Here is a 23,145-nt window from a genome sequence, read left to right as displayed (position 1 = left end):
ATGAAAAATAAAATGTACTATATTCTGTCTAATATTTATAGTTTTATAAATTTAATTTAAAGAAAACTATTCACATTAAAAAGTTGGTTATTATAAAAGTATTATTAGTTTAGAAAAAGTAGTTATACAATGTTCAAAATGGACACATATGGTGTACATGTAGTAATATGGGGTGATAGTGTTTATACGATGATTATAGAAGATGGTATAAGAGGCTCCTAAAGGATCCACAAACTTTCATTTACTGTATATAACCTAAAACAAGGAGTAATTTCAGATATGAGGCCATTTGGTTCGTTATTTGGTCTGTAATGGTCTCAACGAAATCGTTCGTGAATCAATAAATTGCTTAACTTAAATTTTATCGACGTATAATATTACACATCGACACATGAAATTGACCATTCAAACGGTTTATCGAGCAAAATCGCTACTGATAACACCTCTGTGTATTTTGTTGATAAACTCTAAGTAATGTATATTATTATATTATCGTATTGTTCTGTACGACTTGGTAGGAACTAAATCTAAAGCGTTTCTCGAGAAAAATAACTATTGTCATTGGTGATGTTAATTTTTATTAGACGCAACGTTATTAGAAACAAACGGAATGTAGATAACAAGACACTTTCATAAAAATAAAAACAACTCCAATATGGATTTGTGTGACGATAAGATCCCCTAAACACAATAATATATTAACAAGTCGACCATAACTGCAGTAGTGAAGTGTCAGTATTACCGGTGTTATATGCCTATACCTACGCTCGTAAGAGCTTAACCGCGGTCGCAGCGGTTCGGACTTGGCGTCGAAGGACGACCGCGGAACAATCGCGCAGTGTGTAAAAAACGGCTCATTGGTGATCTACTCATCCATCCGACCCGCTCGCAATATTTTGCGTCATCGTACACAACGGTGTTTGTAAATATTCAGAGCGTACTTGCACACTGCTACAACTACATAACCGTAATAATATATGCGTGCACGTGGATGGAGGGTACCTGTTGTGTGTGCGGTGCGTGTCAAATGTCTCGGCGAGAGATATCGCCGGCTTGGCCGCGGAAAACTGCTGCTACATAATATAACACCGTCACGCCTATATACGTGTATATAGTTAGGTACACACGGATACGACCGCAGCGGTAATTTCGGTTCATTGTACGCCGGGAAATCATATTAAGGAAGAAGACGGGAAGCGGCGAATAAGGCAAAGGAGAAGGAGGAGAAGACGAGATGAGATATGTAGTGAGTTTTCGTCGGTGGCGGTAATTAAATACGAAATTCTCAGGATCGTTTCGCAACCCTTTCCGCGGGGGTGGATTAATTGTGCGTACACGCGCGCGCCCTCCAGTCTGTATAGCCACTGCATTGTCTACCGGAGTTTTCTTTGGGGGGGTGGTGTTCAGTGGTGGCAAAACCGTTTCGTAGGCGCTCGCGGCGGTCCCGTGTATACTGTGTATATATATATACACACACACACTCTCGCTATAGCTACAAGTTCAAAAAACGCCGTCGGCTTCGACACCGCATATAATAATTGTAATAATACGCAAATTATATTTCACGAGATTCGGCCGTGCCGAATCCGCGCGATTGTTTTATCATTCCTCGCGCATATACCTATACTATTATTATTATACTATTTAATATATAGGTATGCATGTTATACGCGAGATGTGCGCATATCTATATAATATCTTAGTAGGAAATGCGTGTTCGTTCGACTTGACTTCGGTGACATTGTTGCTCAGGTCGACAAACCATTTTTGCGAAATAAATTGACATTTTCAACGAGTATTTGTTGATTATGTATATTATTTATTTTTTCATTGCCATAATTTTACAACTATGTAAGAGGAGCCCAATAGAAAATAAAAATTACTAAAGCGTATTGTTAAGTATTAAATTTCATTGTTATAAATATTGTACTGAAATATCTACCTGTTAAAATTCATCATAATATTATATAATGAAAATTGTCGATACATTGTCGAAAAATATGTTTGATATTATTGATACTTTTGACATTTATTACATTTTATGGCAACGTATTGGAAAATTGGGTTTCAAAGTGATTGATGGTATTTATAATTAAAAAAAATATATTATGCATGTTAATTGCGACCGACAGAGATATATTATAATTTTATTATATACAAACTATATTACAGCCAATGTTCAATGAACACGTGTAAACTTTCTGTGGAAATATAAAATGTATAATAATATTACCAATATTATGTTTATCGTTGTAAATCATACTGCCATTCATATTTAACAGTCATGCAAATTAATGTCATTATTCTTAATCAAAACGTTTTTCGTTTTATCGATTATCATTGCTCCCACCGTGTACCTATATTTGATTATTATGTACAATTTTATAAGTTACTAATATATAATTATATAAATAATCACTTATTATTATATTTTATTTTATATTAGTTTGTTTGTGTTTAATATATACGACTAAAAGTCATTGACTATAGTTTTAAATTTAAAACTCTGGTTTAACCAATAATCTATTTCACGAGTGTTCTCGGCCAGTGTCAAATAATGATAAAAAAATGAATCAAATATTAATGTGAATAATTTTTATTCAAAATATCAGTGGTTTTTAAAAAAAGTGTAAAATAACATATACTATATACTATTCTTACAAATAAAACATTGAAATATTAAATCCAGAATAGAATATTGTTTCAGTATATATAATAAATTGAACATAAACATGCACAGTACGTGGGTAATTTTTTCATCAAACAAAATTATAAACGGTCTGCCAATTGTGTAATTGTATAGTTGGTAAATTGGAAAACAATTGGGATAACGGTGCCAATAAATCGAAAATGATAAATCTGAAATAGGGTCTCCAGTTATGGTCCTTTTGGAACAATAAATTTCCGATGAATCGGAATTGCCTGTGGCTGCCACCATATGACCAGGCGGTATGCCAAATAAATATACGCACAATAGAATTAAACTGCGGGCACACATAATGTGGCGAGCCTGTTGCTTTTGGTCAGTTTGTTAAACACTTTGGTCACCCATATATGGTGTTTAAATTGCCTTATTATTTACCTATGTTAAATTATTCAAATTAACTTTTTTTTTAGAGTAAAAATGTGTATTCAATAAAAATTATTATATTTTATCACATTTTAGATTTATGATAATGTTTACATTATATAAAAGAATTTACCAAAAAGAAGTAGGTATTCATAAAATAATATTTTTAAAAGATAATAATGTTTTTTATCTATAGAACTTTCACGAAGTATCAAATTAGTAAAGTTGTAACGATTTCCCAAAATGGTACTGATGGTAACTGTAGAACAGTATTTAACCACAGTCATAAAGATAAAAATGTTTGTATTATTATTTACATATTTTAATAAGATATTGATGAGTATATACCTATTATCTCAGATCAATAGGTTGTGGCATACAGAGTAAATCCTAAAAAAACCCCTGCGGACACGACACAGAATAATATTATCACATTCTTAAATAATAATAATTGGAGTATGCGAAGTAGAGAAATTTGATAGATTGGACTACGATGTTTAAAAGATAATAAAGCATTTTCAAATATTAATCGTATGAACTTTTTCGATTACCTAAACATCGCCCTGGCGCTACATATTTGCGTATTGAGGGAATAGGGCAGGATAGATTTTCTGGTAATTAATTTGAAAATAATTAACGTTGGTAATAACGTATTTCACGCTATAATCACACTATATCCATAATTGTTTTCGAAATAGCTTTTTAAATGTATAAAAATGGAGGGACAAGTGTGGCAAAAATGTGTATCTATAATTTAGTCAGAAACGTAATTTGCTCAAAATTGGAAATTGAAAAAGTACAGTGAATATGTAATTACAAAATGCTGTAAAAATATTATTCTTTTCATCCTAGATAATTTTAAAATATGCATAATATACTTAAATGCTCATAAATTGTATGTAGATAACATAAATATTTGGAAAATTATCCGAATTAATGTGTTTTTTTTTTACTCTTAGATCTATTCGTTTATAGGATATATTTTTAAATTTGTAATACAAAAACTTTTACAACAATAAGTGTATTTTTATTTTTACACATTTGATATTATATTTTGGATCAAAGAATTCACAAAGAATAATAGAGACTAAAGAAATTTTTGGTTTTGGTTTCCTAGTTTCTGATAGAAATTGAGTATTTATCTTAGTGAATAGAGTGATCATGTTCGGTAAATCATATACATACATTATAAATATAAATATAAAAATATTATAAATTATATTATTAATTTAACAATAGAAATAAATACGAATACATATTCGTTTTAATAATTAATAACTCTCCTGTAATGTACTAATGCAGTCCAGATCTGTACTATTTTTTTGTAGGTATGTAATCGGTTTTGGCTTATAAGTGATATTTTTGACAAAAATAAGTTCAATTTATTGAGTTAGATAAAATGAAATAATGTATAATATTATTAATGAGAAATAGATGCCAAGCGTATTCCAAAATTATCTATACAATGACATATCATTAAATTCAAATTTAATTATACATTTACAGTGACCTAATTAATGATGAGCTACTATTAAAACCTATATACTATATACCTATATATTTAAACCAGAGCGAGTTATCCTACATGTTTTTTTTTACTGAAAGGAACAGAAAACGTAACTTTTTTTTATCATATTATATTATATTACTCGTATATTTGCACGGTAAAAATCACCTTATGCTATTATGCTTAACATGTATGAAAAATATACAAAACAAAAATGTTGAGTTCTAATTTCAATGAGCGTTTGAAGTACAAAAAGTTTGATGGCAAAGTTTCTCGTTGTAAAAAAAATAAAGTCACGTTGGTTATTTAAATTCACACTTCTATCATAGTATCATAGTATAAATAAATATTATAATAAGAAACATATCATAAAAAAGTTTATATAGTCATAGTCCTACAATTTGGCTGCATTATACTATGAATATGGTTTATGATTAGGTATAAAATTATTAAAGTTACGAGTCTACAAGTAATGATTGTAGGCGTTAAACAAATTCGATAGTTAAAATAATATTTATATTATTTATATTTAAATTAATAAATAAATAATTAATATTTATATCATATTCTTAGTATAATATTGTTTTGTATACGAAAATGACCTAAATTTATTATATAATTACTAATTTTTTAAAAATATTTATTATTAGGTAACCACCTAACATTATAATTACAGCAGAATATTTTAAAAATATAAATAATATATTTTACGAGGAATAGATGAAAATAAATGAAAATAGTTTATTATTTACGCAGAGATAAACGTAGAATTTAAATTATGATTATTTTTTTATACACATTTTATATTTTCTTTTCTAAATACTATTTTTTTAAAAAAAATAGATAAATTAATAAATATGAATTATTGTTATAAGTACAATTATTTCATTGTAAGTTATTATTTTTATTAAAATAGATCTATTATTTAATATATCTTTTATCTTAAGATAAAAAACATTTAGACAATTTTTAGTATGGATATTTAATTATCATACCATTTGTATAAATATTAGAATTGATTAGAATTTCGACTTTGAGAACCGGTCGGAAAATCTTAAATCTTTCAATATTGTTCCTATCTTTATAAAGCTGAATGAAGTAAAACCCTGGATCTCGGGGCGGTAAAATACGAAAAGCGGGCAATTTCAAACATTGTATGCTCCATTTGCAGAACTTTTTAAGTAACTGGCTCGTGATAAAATTGCATTATTAATATATATTGTTAACCCATAGCAATAAATTAAATAAAACAAACAATTCAATATTTTGTTTCATTTATAATAATTTCAAACTTTTTACTCAAATTAATTTTATAATTGTATAAGATAATTTTATAGATAATTTTGTAAAATGGTTAGTTCCAAGCAATGGCAAGGTGAATTACTGTGTTGGATCGATGTTGTATGCTTATCTGATATTTTGGACCCAACTTTATGATTCAACACGCATAGAACAAGTATATTTTGTTAAACCGTCATAACTGTTAATTGAGTAATTACAATATACTTATTATTTATATTATCAGGTGTTCAAAAAGTTGAAATTAAGACACAATGCGAAAAACAAATGTTAAAAAGACAGATAGATGCATATGTAAAATCACTTGACGATAAGTTAAAAATTAGGTATGGTTATTTTTATTAGTTGGATTTTTTAATTTAAGAAACATAAAAAAAGTTATTTTAGTTCAAATGTAACCTAACCTAACCTTAGGTGTGAAAAATATCATCGACATTCAAGAGATTCGGATTGTACTGAAGTCAAAATTGTGGCCACTAGGCGTATATATATATGGATATAAAAATTAGTGAATTATACGGAAAAATGACATCAATCCGGACGACTTCTTTTTAAAAGGTATTAAAGACTACTCGGGCACGATATCAGAAAATACCAATGAGATGAAATTATGGCTGGGAGCCTTGCGAAGTTAACGTAGAAATGTGTTCATTAAGCGAGACTGCTACTGTGAAAGGTACAAGAAACTTTTCAAATATATTATGTGTTTTTGTCTGTCCGCAAGATAACTACTAAAAACTTAACTAGAAAAAATAACTGAGTATATTATTATATGTATATTTTAGATTGTGAGTGGAGCGATGAATGATGTGTGTTTTTTTTTGTATTTGTATAAGTACACACTAAGTATTCGAAATAAAGCTGTTTACGCAGTCTGAGTAGAACTCGTGTAATTTTGGTTCTAGAGTAATAATACCTATTATAAAATTTATTTTTGTTAAAGTGTTCAGAAAAATACAACCCGGTAATGAAATAACAATAAGTTATGGACCTAATTATTTTGGGACAGACAACATAGAATGGATGTGCATCTTCTGTGAAATAATAAACACTCAGATCATAACCAAATCCAAATATAAGATCCAAATTATCAAGGGGCGTACATGATGCCAGTTGATGACTTCGATAATAGCAGAGTACAAGAATTTCGAGATGACATATGTGCACTCGACATTGCCAAGCATATCGAACCTACTCATTTTTGTAAAAATTCGAGTGTTTAACAGAAAAGATGTACTTCAGAGACATATAAAAACAGTACATACGATAAGAAAAGGCATGCATGGCAATCAATACCAAAAAGATTTTAGCACAAGTTACGGTGTAACCAGGCATATAAAAAAATACACAGTGGCGTGGCGCACGCTGAAAAATAAAAATTAATTTCAGATCACAATACACCTAATTGGTAATTGTAGACATTTAATATCAACAATGTTTTATAGAGGTGCCTAATCAAAATATGTCATGAAAAACATAATAAAATGGTGTCACTATTATGAACTTGAAGTTATCTCTTGAGTTCATTATTAACAGAGTCTTACTTCAATGGTAAAGTTTTTATTCGTACATTAATTAAATATGCATATTTCCGGCTTGTATACAAACAGGGTGTTAATTTTAATAATAATAAATGAGCTTTGTGCATAAACTTGCTTTAGATGGTAATTGTAACTGCTAATTAACTTTATTCACATTATTTTATATTTAATGAAACAATGAGCCGCTGATAAATGTTAATGTTTTTCACTATTCGTGTATAAGATAAAGTCATAATTTTTAACTTAAAATGTCAAGGATAATACTTTTGAATTTGATAATACTTACCAAATGCATTTAAGTTTGTTTTTATTTATGTATTTTTATAAGGAAATACAAATTTATTTTATATTTATTAACCTAGGTATAATAGGTATATGTAAAGATTATAATTTCTTGTCAAGTTTATAAGTTTATAAAATTAATATTTGTGATGAAAAAAAAAAACAAACAAATAAACAAATAGCTTTTATATTTTATGAAACCGTAAAAAAACGTTATCCTTATTAAAGTATTTAATTATAAAATAAAATAATCTTAATATGAAATAATAATTTATTTATAACGTACTATGTGATCTCCACCTGAATATAATATACTTATTATAAATTAAATACGCTATAGGGGTTGAATAGAATCAAGTATATGAAATACTATAGTGGTTGGTTTCGCAATGCGAGCATTACACGCTGAGTACGTCTGTGTGGTAATATTTGTTATTTCGTTAATTATTCAATGAACAATAGGTATATTTCCATGAACTTGTAGATGTATATTTGTTTAATAAGTATATTATTATGTCCGTATTGTCATTATTATTTATAATGATCATATTCATTTATGATATTATTAATTTAATGTTTTCTCAAAGAAAGAAAAATCATGTAAAGCTGTTTTAGTGTTTATAACAGAAAGCTGATTGTTAGACAAAAACCATTTAATGATTTCACACAAATAGCTGAGCGATAATCATACCATGAAATCTAATGTGTATCAAAATAGCAAAATATATTTCTATAGCTGTGACACTGAAACTAACTTTGGAATTAATACAAATGTGTAGGTTCCTTTGTTGATTACGTCATGTAACTCGGTTAAACTTTAAAACGAGGCGTCCATTTTCACTTTGAATTATTTACCCACCTATACAACTGTAACTTTTATTTATTCTTCTGAGTAAAAATAGGTAGTGACACTATGAGGGCGTTGACGCATTCAGTTTATGCACTGCACGTGTGTTATCTATTGACAAGTCGTATTTGGTTATAGTGCAGCAGTCTTCCCTAATATTTTAGAAAGTACATGTATTAATTTTGAAAATTATTTGAAGACTACAATATATTATATTTTTTTAACTGAAGATTGATTTTAATTGTCATATTGATAATAAACAATATTATTTATCAAATTTATACAAATCATTAAATTTATTATTAAGTATTATATAACGAGTAAAAACACTTATTAAATTAATTGTTATTTTATTTTATGTTATTTTTACATTGATCTTACAAATTATATTCCATATAATAATAATAATAGAAACACAAAAAAATATGTGTTTTTCACACATGAATGTACAATTCTTTTTTGGTGTGTCCGTATATTTGTAAATGGGATTTGCAGGGGGTATCATTGAGTTAGTGTGATATAACAATGAAAATTACGAACGGTAGATAAATAATAAAGTTTAATAATAATTATAAACGTCATATTTACAAGCGTACACCTGCGTAGGTAGTATTCTCAATGGAGTTTTGGTTGTAATATAACAGATAATACTACAATTTTGTGCGGTGGTTAATTTAGAATTACGTTACAAACTATCAACATTTTTTTTATTTTACCATATAGTAATTGTTGTTCATCGTCTTTCAATTTTGGAAAAATGCAATTATCATCACCATAATAACTAACTAATATTCAGAAAAAAATATTTAAACAATTTTTTTTACGTGATATTTTAACGATAATACGTTATGTTTTATAGTATAGTTATTATCAAAATATTTTTAAACTTGTCAACTGATTTAACATTATATCTTTTAAATTTTTAAAAACATTTTTTTTTTATAAATTATTTAAACCTTGGTTGTGATGATATTTATAATATGCATGTTTATTATTTAGATTGTAATCATTTTATGGAAATAATATGATGAATATTAAATTTTCACCAAAAATGATGGGTTGGTCAAGTTGTTAAGAATATGAATAAATATATTTTTTTAATTTTTTTTTAGCTATCATTAAGGTTCAAAGCTTTTTGAATTTGCATATTCTTCTGTGATGCTTGTATCATAATCTAGGTCAGATGGAAATTTTACTCTTAAATTAACAAACTTGAATACACAATTTAATTTTAGTTGAAATATTAAAAATATATTTTAGTTATGTTAAAAAAAAAACCAAATTTAAAATTAGAATGACTACTCTTATAAAAAAAAATAGTATTATATTTTGTTAAAAAATTTCTTTAGGTGTAATACGTCTTGTTCATCGTATATTGTATTTCATTATAATATTCCTATCGTAGTATAAGATTTTATATGTATTATGGTTTACAAACAAAATCAAATTCATTAAAGATTTATTTTGATATATCAATAATTTATTATCATTATAATATTATGACCTTTTAAATATAAGATATCTAAAGAATATGGTTATAGCGATTATTGATGTTCTTACTACTTACCATAGTTAGGGGTTAGTAAATTATTGGATATTGTGTAGTTATTTAAATGAAAATAAGTACTCGGGTTTTTAGTGAAGTGGCTGTGTCAAGGGTCATTGCTTTTCTTGAAAATACCTAACCCGTCAACTAACCCTTAAAGTTTTATGAAAATTGAAAATTTTAAAATTTACATCAAAACCTAGTTATGATTGTTGTTTGTTATGAACATAAAATAGGAGGATAACATTAAAACAAATTAAATATATATTTCAATGTATAACGTCGGTTATTCCATTCAAGATAACATGTTCTAACGTATAATTTATAGTAAATAATATAAAACATAATTTGAAATTATTCCGATATTATTTTATTTTATTATGTAATATTTTAATTAGTATATAAATGTATGAAAAAAAAAATACAATTATTATAGATATTATGGTTTACATAATATAATATTGTAGATTAATGTTAGTGATATAAAATAAAAATCATTGTTGTTGCTTGGATTTGATTTTATGGAAGGGGTCCTAAAGTGATAATCATTATTTTTTTTAAAAACTTTTTTTATGAATGAAATAATGTATTATTTATTACTCTAACAAAATTTTTGTTGGCAGGAAGTGTAGAGCAAATATTTTACATCTTATTATAGATATATTATATAATATTGGCCCTTCAGTAAAATTACGCATCTATCAGGTATAAAATCCTGGTGTCGTCATTGTTTTAGTAGAATTATGAAATATAAATCCATGAAAGTATTAAGATTAAATTTGATTAAATAATACATAGATAAAATATAGTATAAAGTAATAATAATGTTTAAATTCATGATTATAAATATACATAAACAATTGGAGTGTAATTTAGGTAGTCCATAATGTAGCAGTGTAGTGAATATTCAAATAATAATAGCAAAACTTAAAAACTCACGTCTAGCCACTGAATTGTAGTGATGCGAAACCCTGTTTAAATATACATTTACGATCCTGCTATTAAAATACATAATAACGTGATAATTATATTACAATATTAATATGATTTACTGTTTGAGATTCGATATAAAGTATTTATTATTATACTATTTTTAATACTACCCAGTATCCATTAAATACAATAATATGCACGAATAGTATTTCGACTAAGATCTAAGGTTATAATTTGTGATTTCGTATGGATTGCCATAGTGTGTCGATGGTTTGTGTTAACGGAAAACGAATTCAAAACCATATGTAAATTGTTCTATTTTCAATCATCAAACTCAGTGTTAGACGTAAGTGTTGGACGACTGGTATTTATAAGGGGAGATTTGGGAGAAACATTCACTGTGTCATAAATCATTAAGTCTTAAACAGTTAATACCACAGAAAATCCCTACCAAGCTAATTTATCGAAGTATCATTTTAAAATCAAAAACCATCATCACCATTTCAGCGAATAAGTAGTTCAAGAAAACTCAGAGTTCTCAGAGCTAGTAGGAGGTCCATTTTAGTTGAAATACGATAAACCTTAAGTGGATAAATAGTAGTGCTAAAACCAATTAAATAGGTTTTTACATGGCAAAAATTATATAAATTAGTGATATCCTAAAAATACTATTTTATGTTAATTGTGTCTACCATACAATAATAATATAATATTTAAATAAAATAATATTATTAATAATTGCACATCAACAAAACAATAAATATAGTATCATAATATAATCATAGCAATTTTTACATCTTGGTTTTGACGATTTACTTGCATCCCATGTTTGGAGTAATTGGCTTAATTATTATGTTTAAAAGAGCGAAAATATTTTAGTTGGTTCACAATGTATTTTATAAACGTTCTAATAAAGTAAAACAAATATTTCATTTATTAACAACCAAAAGGTTTTATCTGTTCTATTCTTATTTTCTCTGGATCTCAACTGAATATTTTCAAATTATTTTTTTTTTCACGTAAACATTTATTCAGAATATAAAAAAAAAAAAAATTTCAAGACTTGGGGCAGAACAATTTTGTCAAGTTTTATGTTTGACAATCATTAAAAAATCGTTCGTTACGAAGCATAATATAATATTACAGTTTGAAGTTTAAAATATTGCTCTTCTGGACAATTTGATATTTTAAGTTAGTAGGGTACTCCTCGGTTCTTACATTTTTTTCGACATAATAAAAGAAATACCGCGTAATAACCAATACTGCAGAGGATTTTTGATTATTTCACGTGGCGGCGTAATATTATCATGATGTCCCGCCGTTTCGTATTTCATGTAACACGATAATTGTTATATTATCTGCGTAATAATTATTATTACACAACACGGGTGTAATAATAATATCGTACCGGCTACGATATAAAAACGAAAATGAAAAATACGATTTCGGGATTAATGATGTTACTGCAGTGTTGTTATAACTCAGTAGCATATAATATACCTACACACGTACGGCGTCTCGCGGTTTCAACCGCACAAGTATAATATTTTCACCAGACGACATGGCGTGATGACTGCACGCAACACTCGGAGAGTTCAGTACGTACGTGTATACATTGTGCCTACATGTACACACTTTGCGTGTCGGAAGGGTGAACTGCGGACCGGGAAATTAGCGTCAAATTTTACCGTCTCCAAATTTTCGCACGCGACAGCAGTTGACGGCGTGTAGTGCCGTCACTATACGTCGTATAGCGATTTCATTGTTCACTTCTCTCGTCTTCGTGTGCGGCGTATATGATGTCGTCGTCGTCGTCGTGGGGGGGGGGAGCTCGCCTGCTCGACACGCGTGCGGGACGCCGTGTTGTTTTTGGGAACGTTCGTTAACGGCCGCCGCGGGAGTGTACAGTCGCCCGCGGGGTTTTGGGAAATTTGCATTGTAAATTTCTCGACGTCTGGTGACAGCGGTGGCGGGTTCGTCGTTTTCCGCTGCGTATCGCCGGGGGTAACGGTGGTGCTCGGAGTGCTCGCCGCGAAATCTATCCGCTCACACACACACACACGCACGCACGAGCGTTTGCGTTCAACAATAAAGACGCGAAACAATAATTGTTATAATAACGCGAGTACGCGGGCCGCTACGATTGCGTTATAGGTAACCGATACGATTGTTCGACGCGAAGTTCTCTAGGTCGACACCTAGTTTTGGTTTTTTTAACGCTCGTAAAATAACATGTCGCATTTTTTAAGCTATAAAAAAGTAACCACAATTTTGATTTCGAGTTATCCAGCAGAATATAATATACATATTATATTATGCGTTTGAAATGTTGATGTATAGTGCACGCGTATATTATACGTGTTACGCTTAAAGGCGATAATATTTGAAAATGCGTTCAATGTCGAAAGCTGTTGGAAAATGTTGTTAACAACGTATTTTGTTCAAGAAATGACGTATTTATGATGTAAATTCCCGCAAGAATGGTACCCTAAGATAACAAAAACATAACATTGTAAACTTAGGGGTGCAATTTAAATGAAAAACTAGGGGTGCTGGAGCTCCATATTTTGCAGTAGATCTCATGTTTATGGATATACATATACGTATAATGATCAACACCCCCATTCAGTAATCATAAGTATATAATGATGTTTTATCGTGTACACTGTACATATCATGTTTATTAATATGAAATAAGAGCTAATTCACTAGTGGAATAAATTATGAGGGTGCTGATTCATCATAGGCGTTTAATAAATTTAAGCCCTTCAAATTGTGTTTATATAGTTGTATTTTTGTGCAGAAAAACATTTTATCATATCCAAATTTTTTAGGGAAATTACTAAATTTTTTCGATCGATGATATTTTATCTCACATAAACGCCTTTGATAACAAAATAGTTCATGTAAGCGTTTTAAGTTTGGGTTAAAAAGTAGTGAATTTCTTAAAACTGTTCTCCCTTTTCAAAATATAAATACTAAGGTATTGGTTCAGTATTAAATTTGTACACATATCAATATTTTATCAGAATGAAATTAATAGATTACTTAAGTGAAAAATAACTTGAAAAAAGTAAAACGTACTTACGAAAAAATATAGTTTTATAAGTACTTCAAAAAAAAAAAAAAAAAAACATTGATTGCAAAAATGATTGTATATTAGATAGGTATGTTAAGAATATCAGATCAATGCTCTTAATTATATGAAAAAAATTGTACAATGGCTTCGAGAAGCTTTAAAAGCCGTTCTATACGCCCATACGCACAGTGCACATATTATTATCTATATACTGCGGCCTTTGAAATATTTACGCACGCTGTGTATGATATGCACGCCCAAGTCTATTAATTCTACTGCTTTGAATACTGTAAATAGACATAACCAACATGCACTACAACCACTATATTATGATAATAAAACAACATTGTAGTCGACAGAACCACCGCTCTTCCGATTTAGTAAGAGAGACAATAGTGATTCTTTGTAACGAAACGAATAGCTATTTTATTTTTTATTTACACAACTATCTTTTTATCAAAACAATAAAAATTCGCATAACATTTGTTTGGGCCCCTTAGCATCGTAGTTACTAGTCTAATGGGCATTGTGGTTGTTTATTAATAATTTTACAGGTTTAAAAAAACAAAAAAAAATATGGTGGACCACTAAATTACTGTTTGTACGTGACGTAATAATTTTTTAGTGGAACGATTGTTAGAGGGTAACCAGCGTATTATTATACAGAGATTTCAGTTTTTTACCTTTTTTACCTCACATCTTGTGGTCTGGAATTCTTTTATTTTAAAAGCTACTGTACATGCTAAGAATACGTCTTAACATTTTTGTGTTTATAAAAGGTATTCATATATTTTTAAACAATAATATTGTTATGGTTTTAATGTGTAGTTATACCATTTTTTTTTTTGGCGTATACCAAAGCATTCCAAAATAATAAAACGTGCTACATATAAATTCAATTATTTAATAGAGTCGCCATGATTTTATTCATAATAACCTAATACTTTTCTTAATTATACAATTTATTATGTTCAACATTAAATATACTACAGAAGGACCTACAAGTAGGTCATATTTCATAAATCATCATTGTTTGTGTGACTAACAAAAAATAAGTTTTAGTAAGAATACTCAAAGAGTAATTAAATATTTAATAACATTAATTTATTTAAAAATATAAAAAAAGATAAACGGTTTATGATAAATGGCATACGTAGAAATTCATAAAAGATCGGGTAACTATTATTATTTTAGCAATGTTATCCCCCTGACAAATTAAAGGCGTTAAAACAATCTTAAGCTGAGTGAGCTGTGATTGATGCCAATAAGATATCGATATTAACGTGAAAACAATTTGAATTTGAATTTTTCAAAAATCTAAATTGAAATTAGAATGTTAAAAATAATAGTAAAACACAATGATAATCTGTTAAGTAATTTTGTTTATTACTTACTCAATGGTTATTATTAAGATTATTCTAACAGCGAGTAACTTTTAATATTTAATTTTTTATATACTATATATTATTGGTCATATTAATCAGATGTATATCAAATATATAATTTATAAATATTACACAATTTATTTAAATTGTACAAATTTATTATGCATTTAGGTTTTGTTAAACATTTTTATGTTTATAATGACAATGAATGTTTAATTTTATACTTTAACCTCATACGGTCATATCTAACACCCATACTGTGTTTGTAGAGGTAAAGTTTAAGTAATTTGAAATTACTAGATGAAATATTAATATTGCCATTGTAAAAGTATATAGATTAACCTATTTTAGTATAACATTAAATCATATCCGTTTTAAACATTTATTTTAATAAATAATGCTACATGCTGTTTTGTATTTCACTATATTATCAAAAATAAATATTTTGCTTATAGTTTTAAGCTGTAATTTATTTTTACTTCCTCGTTGTATAATGATAATTTGCCTTCTATAATAATTAATATGATATTGTTTGAACAATTTTATTCAAAATTATGTACATAAAATTTTTGACAAAATCTTATTGCAAACCAAAAAAATTAATAAAATCGTATTTATTGAAATATTATCATTTTGATAAAATTTAAATTCAAATTTAAAAACTTATCAATAAAGGTTTATGTTCGTGTGAAATGTTGAACTTTTAAAGTTGTCTTAAAGTTTTTTTTCTAGCTTTTATTTGATTAGTTTCACTATTAATGTTACTAGTATGAATATAGGTACACATTATTTAATGGGGCTTATAATGTAAGTCGATAAAAGATAAAATATATAATTATTTATGCAACGTTCGTTAATAATAAGTGATATTTCATAATAATTATAACACACATCTATAAGTATTAAAGGTAAGATGTCTTCTAATAATTTAAGTACTGAGCTTACGGAATACATAAATTATGGGCATACAGTTAATACTATATAAAAATAGTCTACATATAAAAGTATATTCATGATGCGACGAATATATGATATATGATGTAATCCTATTAAATATATATTTATTTTCTGCATACTCATAGTGTACAAATATAATTGGTATACACATATGTATTATATTATAATAGAAAGATATATATTCTGCATCAAGTAATCGTTTAAAATTATAATTTCCACATAATATATACATTGATAAAGTTTTAAAAAGTATACTGGTTTTATCTATAACTAGAATTTATGTTTTGATATAAACGTCATAAAATTTAAAATGAATGAATTCATTAAATACGTAGAATTTTCTACCGACTATAACATTTGACATTTTGCAATAGCAGAAAAAGCAAACAAATTTTGAAATAAAATTAACTTCTGAAATAATGTCGATTTTAAAAGAATAATATGTATATCATTATATATTAATGATGTAAATAGCTACGAAACTATTTAGATATACTATATTTTATGGTCGGTATGAACATAGTTATTATATTATCTAGATTCTAGACTTGATACATTGATATTTTGTATAATAATACAATAACTACATATGGACATAATTAAGTGATTTTTACCTTGTTCTTTTATGATTTATTAAAAAAAATATATAAGGACAATTAGTGTTTAATACTTATTTATATTATTTACAAGGCACACATACAAATAAATAATGCATAATAGTATGTATTATACACAAATAAGGAATGGTACACAATTTTTGCAATGATATTCCTTATTTATTGTAATGGATAAAGTAAAAGACTTCTATATAAATACGATAGTTATTTGATATCAAAAAATGTTTTTGACGGAAGGATAATGACGAAATTATAATAATAAAATACTCGAATACCTCGAAAAATATGAGTGGCTATTTTAAATCACGTACGCAGTAATGAAAAATCCTGACCAGATGGTATATTACGTGTACGTGTATGTGCTTAGGTTCATAAAATTCTCTTGGATCACATGGGGAGATATTTGGCCGAGGGCATAACACTTTGATACCGCCTGTATGTACTGTATATATACAGGCCTACAACAAGTACAACTGATATATTGGAACGGCAAACCACAGGGGAGAAAGCGAAGTACGGGACTCTATACAAGCTATTTTATCAAACCCTTTGACCCAAACCAACGTTTTAAAATCGGCTCTTAAGTTCGTTAATAATTCGTAAAATTTACATACGCAAATTAATATTCAAGGCTTTCGGTAGTAATCGAATGTCGACCGTTTACCGTGATTACTGTAGTTTAGACACTCATAAAGAACAAAATTGCGTATTCGTTCGAATAGTTTTCAAATGAAACTCACACATTATTTCATAAACGTGGTAATACGTGAGTAATATTAAGCTTAGAATAGTTAGTATATTAGTACAAACATACATTTTATTTTAGGGGTTGAAAATTGTTTATGTAATTTTCTCCATCAAACTACAAGGATTGGTTTGTAACCAAAAACTAATAAAAAATTAGATTCATTATGTTTAAAAATACTGAATCATTTTAAATAAAATAAGTGAAATTAAAAATTAAAATATATAATATTAACAATAACGCCTATATATTATAATCCATAGCTACGTATTTTTCTATGATTGTAGATAGAAGAAAATAAGTCATAATATTATTCTTAAACGATGTTCTTAAATTATTGTTTTTTAAAAATGAAACTTAAGTTTTATTTAAGTTAATATTTTGAAATGGCCAATACAAATTACAAATTTTTCACTTAACAGTGATATAATATGTATTTAAATATTTTAAAACTTAAAACCAAACCTTTAAGACTGTAAAAATGAAAGTGATTGAAAAATTGCATACAAATCTTGAAATCCTTAGAAAATATTAGTTAACAATTTGTTAATAGTGGATAGATATATTTATTAAGCATTTTTGAAAAACTGATATGATAAAAATATAGATAACAATAATACTAATAATAATAATAATTGTAGATTATTATTTAATCAAACAGTAACTGTGTACATTGTCGTAGTATTTTTAACAGTTTTTTAAACTTTAGAAATTAGGAAAACCATAGAAAAATAATTTAATTGTTATAAATTAATCATAACTTTTTTATAAAATTGAAAATTTTAGTTTGTACTTTATTTTAAAATCCACCATAAACGAGTGACAAATATGTTCACTTTTTAAAATTTTAGTGTATAGAAACGTATAAATTATTTTTTTTTTCGCACTGCGAACAAAACCAAATAAAGTGTATAGAACTTTTTTCTACAGACATCAAGACACATATGTACGTTTCAGTATTAAATCCACTATGTGTAATAAAAACCATATTTTATTGGTAACAATTTTTATAACCGTGTTAAAAATGTGTTTGTGCGACGTATTATTTTAAACATATACAGCATATAAGTATACAACCTATAAAAAACCCATTTATGAGACATATAATGCGTATATTATATGGTACGTATTTTAATCAGACCGTTAGTCGGTAGTATGGTATACCGTACTTTGCGCTTGGGCCGATAAAATTTTAATGAAACAGTTTTTTTTTTATTCAAGTCACCTTAATACTATTAATATATTCTATAAATAATTTATCAAAGTATTAGAATTTACCTAATACTATAAGTGAATAGTTAAATTTTTTAACTGTTAGAATTGTTTATTCAAAATATTTTCAATGATAGACGATAGCTATGGTAAATAGTTGGTAAATTCTAATAAACTTAAAAAAATATATTAATTTTTTATGAAATGATTTATACATAATTAATAAAAATAATAATTATATTATTTGTTTAAAATTGAATTATTGATTAAATTAATAATGTGTTTAATTATAATTTTTATTATTAGCACCTATTAAGTCTATTATATTAAAAATCTGTATTTTTTACAAATAGTTAACATTGTATGTAAAAACAAGTTTGAAATATTAACGACTAATATATATTAATTTAAGACAAGTCATTGACAATTTTTAGCTAGCTAAATGAGAATAATTTTAAAAATATTATAAATTCTAGTTACTTACTCAGATTATGACTTAATTAATTAATATACTAAGTTAGAAAAAGCAACTTACAAGTTATAATTGTTAAAAATAACAATACAACAATTTATTTTTATATTATGAGTTATTAATATTTATATTAAATACAATATTTGTCAATTTTACAAAACATATTTATTGAATTTTAATAATAATGTTTTTTTTTTTTTTTTACAAAATAACTGGTTAAATTACACATAACTAATAAAAACGACTTTAAAACTTAATTTCGAACCATATATCTTGTTAGTGCTCATTATTGATTATAATTATTGCACTCTCTTTAAAACGCTATAAATACTCGAATTTTAAGAGCATTTAATAATATTAGAGACGATGTAATGTGTATGATGAAATTTTTACAATGCTTCTTATCTTAAATATTTCAAAATATACATATGTAATAATATTAATATATATACACACGTGTATAGTATATATATATAATATCAATATTTGTTTCATGAAGTTTATGAATAGATACATATGTACGTTGTTATATATGAATTATATATGTATGATATGTATCTCCAACCTGAAAATAATCCAAAAAAATGTACTCTGAAAATGTTCATAAATAATTTTACTGCGTTAAGTTTATAGGGACTTTTGAAATTGTACTATGTTGAAACCAAAACTGTTTAGTTATACACGATATTTGCCGAAAGGCATCTAATAAAACTGAACTATGGGGGTCTCTTTTATTGGAAATCGAAAAATATTGATTTTCTATTTAAAAAGCAGTAAATAGTTTTACGTTTAGTACTTCATGCTCGAATCTGCATAAAATTATCATCACAAATTATATCAAACCGAAGAAAGTTTGGAGCTCAACGTTCCCATTTTATCTGGAATACTGCACTCCCGATGCCTTAAGCTACAAATTATCCAGTCAAAATGAACACTGCGTATTAGGTATATATATATATATATTATATTAAATTCACTTTAATTTTCAACGGTATTTGCGATCAATATTTCATTGTGTCTTTTCTTATTTACTTAATTGTTATCTTGTATTATACCAATCGTTAACTGTATAATTCACTGATAATTATACGTTTGAATAATTAGAAATGATTATGTTGTTTTATTTAATTTTTGCAGGTAATTAATAAAAATAATTGTAATATAGATTTAATTATATAAGTATTGCAATTCAAATAAGTTAAAATAAAAATATATAAATATGTAATTTTAAATTTGAGTAGTACCTAGCGAAGATATACGTAATATGTATTAGTTTTAGTGTTCACCATAGTATTTTAGATTATACACTCTAAAATTTGTACATAGTACAATAAATATGCAACTGTGTACCATGTTGTTTATTTAAAATCGTTATAATAATATATAATTATATAATGAATTCAATGTCTTTAATGTACCTAATACATTTTTAGACTTAAATAATGTTTCAAAACAATATGCAAACATAAAATAGATTTAATATACGTTAGTATTCATTATACCTTAAATATCTATATGTTATTTAATATATTTAGATTTTTGTAATCAATAAATTGTTTAACTTATGTTGTGAAATCAAAAATAATTTAATATTTGAAATAACCTCACTCAAAATTGTTGTATTGTTTTATATTTATAATCACTTTAAAATTAATTAACATAATTATAAAGACCCTGCAGGTAGTAAAAAAAAAAAAACAGTTTACCAGAAAATATTGATAAATATTTTATTTTTTCCAACTGCAGTGGTGTAGTTACGAAGATAACACGGTAAAATTACGAGGTTTTCTACATACAATTATATAATATACATAGTTGTGAGTTATTTTGTTTTGATAATTTGATAATTATATTATAATTTGTAGTAGATTTATTTAGTTTTAAGATAAAAGTTAATTAAAATTGATTTTTAAACAAGCGAAATATAATCTTAATTTTTGATTCATGCATAATACTGTTATACTTATAAATTATAAACTAGAGAACTATATGAATAATTGGAGAATATTTGATACTTATCACAGAGTCAGTTATTTTAAATTAATGTAAATAGTATAATATTAGTTGTAGAGTAAAACTTATATTAATTTTTAAACCATCAAAGCTAAATAATAGTATATATCGTAGTCTCTTAATTTTTACTGTTCTGTAGAAATGTGTTTAGAGGGTGAATACAAGTTTAGGAGATTATTTTTCATTAATAATCATTATAATAAGAATATTAGTCTAATGGAAAATATTATTAAGTACTTAATATTTTTTAAATATTTGATAAATATATATTATACTAATTTTGGTATTAGATCATTAAAACTATTATTAATAATATAATAATAATATATCATTAGAAAAAAAAAAAATTAAATACAGTTATGATATAATAATGTTAACTGGGAAATGGATATATTTTAGTCACCTGCACATAGATATACACTTAATATAAATCTAATTATTTCCTAATCATTTTATTAAAACTATAAATAAATGTCAATCAATTAGAAAATATTTTTTTCTTTAAAATAAAAAAAGAAATACAATCTTTAATGCTCGTGAGTCTTGTATGTTAAAGGTATTATAATATATGCTAAATTCTTTGGATATATGACGTAAATATCATACATTGAAACGTCACCAAAGATAAAATCTATACCGTGTATGCACCCAAGTATGTGTAAAAAAACAGAATTACTCTTTGAATGAGGGTGTGAACAACATCAAAGAACTATTGAGGTAAAAACTACTTATGATTAACTTGGGGTAAGTGGTAACCTAACTTTAGTAGAGGATTTGTAATTTTTGTCGACTACTGTCCACGCTATCAAAGTCTGTTTAATCTAAAATTCTTTTGTTTTTTAAAGTCGACATTTCAACAGTTGGTACTGTTACTACTATACTGCCATACAACTACTTCGTCCTTAAACATCGTCCAGTCATTAATATTTCACACTCTGAATTGAAATAGTATGCTTTAATTATGTACCACTAATTAAAATAACTTAAAAACGAAATATGACGTTTTATTATTATTCTGGGTGAGTTAAAAAAAAATATATTATGTATTTATGTACAGACATAATATTAAAGAAAACATTTTATACTCATATTATGTATATAAATTGGTGTATATCAGTTACACTTGCAAATTAAACCGAGACTATAGTAATTTTTCGCTGCTAACCATTCAAATATGAAATAAATCAATGATATTATTTCAGTTATTTATTATAAATTAATATAAATTTGGGCTGCTGATTATAACATAAAAAAAACAATTCTTTTATTATAGTATCTATATGATATTCTATTTAAACATCTAAGTCACACGTAATTTCAATTTATAGTAAAAACGCTTTATGAGTATTAAGATTTTTCAAGTGCCAATGTTAGGAATTTTCATTTATACATTTTTAAAAGTTTTATATTAAGTACTTGACGACCATTATTTGAGTTTTTATGATCAATAGCGTAGAACGCTATAGTCAAGCAGGTTTGATAGACAAAATTGATAAACTCGGGAGAAAGCTTCAACGTAATGAATGTTTGATTGCCTTTAAAATGTTTGTATACAATTCATTGATCTCTCATTGAAGTGTGAATATTGTACAAAATTAAGTTAGGTTCAAAAAAAAAAAAAAAAAATAATAAGAAAACAG

At 26.4% G+C, this 23,145-nt stretch overlaps 1 long non-coding RNA gene across 1 annotated transcript; it reads left to right on the top strand.

The window, feature by feature from the left end:
• Positions 1-5,831: 5,831 nt before the first annotated feature.
• LOC126551975 (uncharacterized) lies at positions 5,832-7,385 on the top strand. Its single transcript, XR_007605840.1, has 4 exons — positions 5,832-6,033; positions 6,103-6,202; positions 6,291-6,552; positions 6,820-7,385. It is a non-coding gene; the product is annotated as an uncharacterized LOC126551975 (long non-coding RNA).
• The last annotated feature ends 15,760 nt before the right edge of the window (positions 7,386-23,145 follow it).

This window comes from Aphis gossypii, chromosome X (genome assembly GCF_020184175.1).
Source record: "Aphis gossypii isolate Hap1 chromosome X, ASM2018417v2, whole genome shotgun sequence".
Classification (NCBI taxonomy): Eukaryota; Metazoa; Arthropoda; class Insecta; order Hemiptera; family Aphididae; genus Aphis; species Aphis gossypii.
This window is presented reverse-complemented; position numbering and strand designations above follow the sequence as displayed.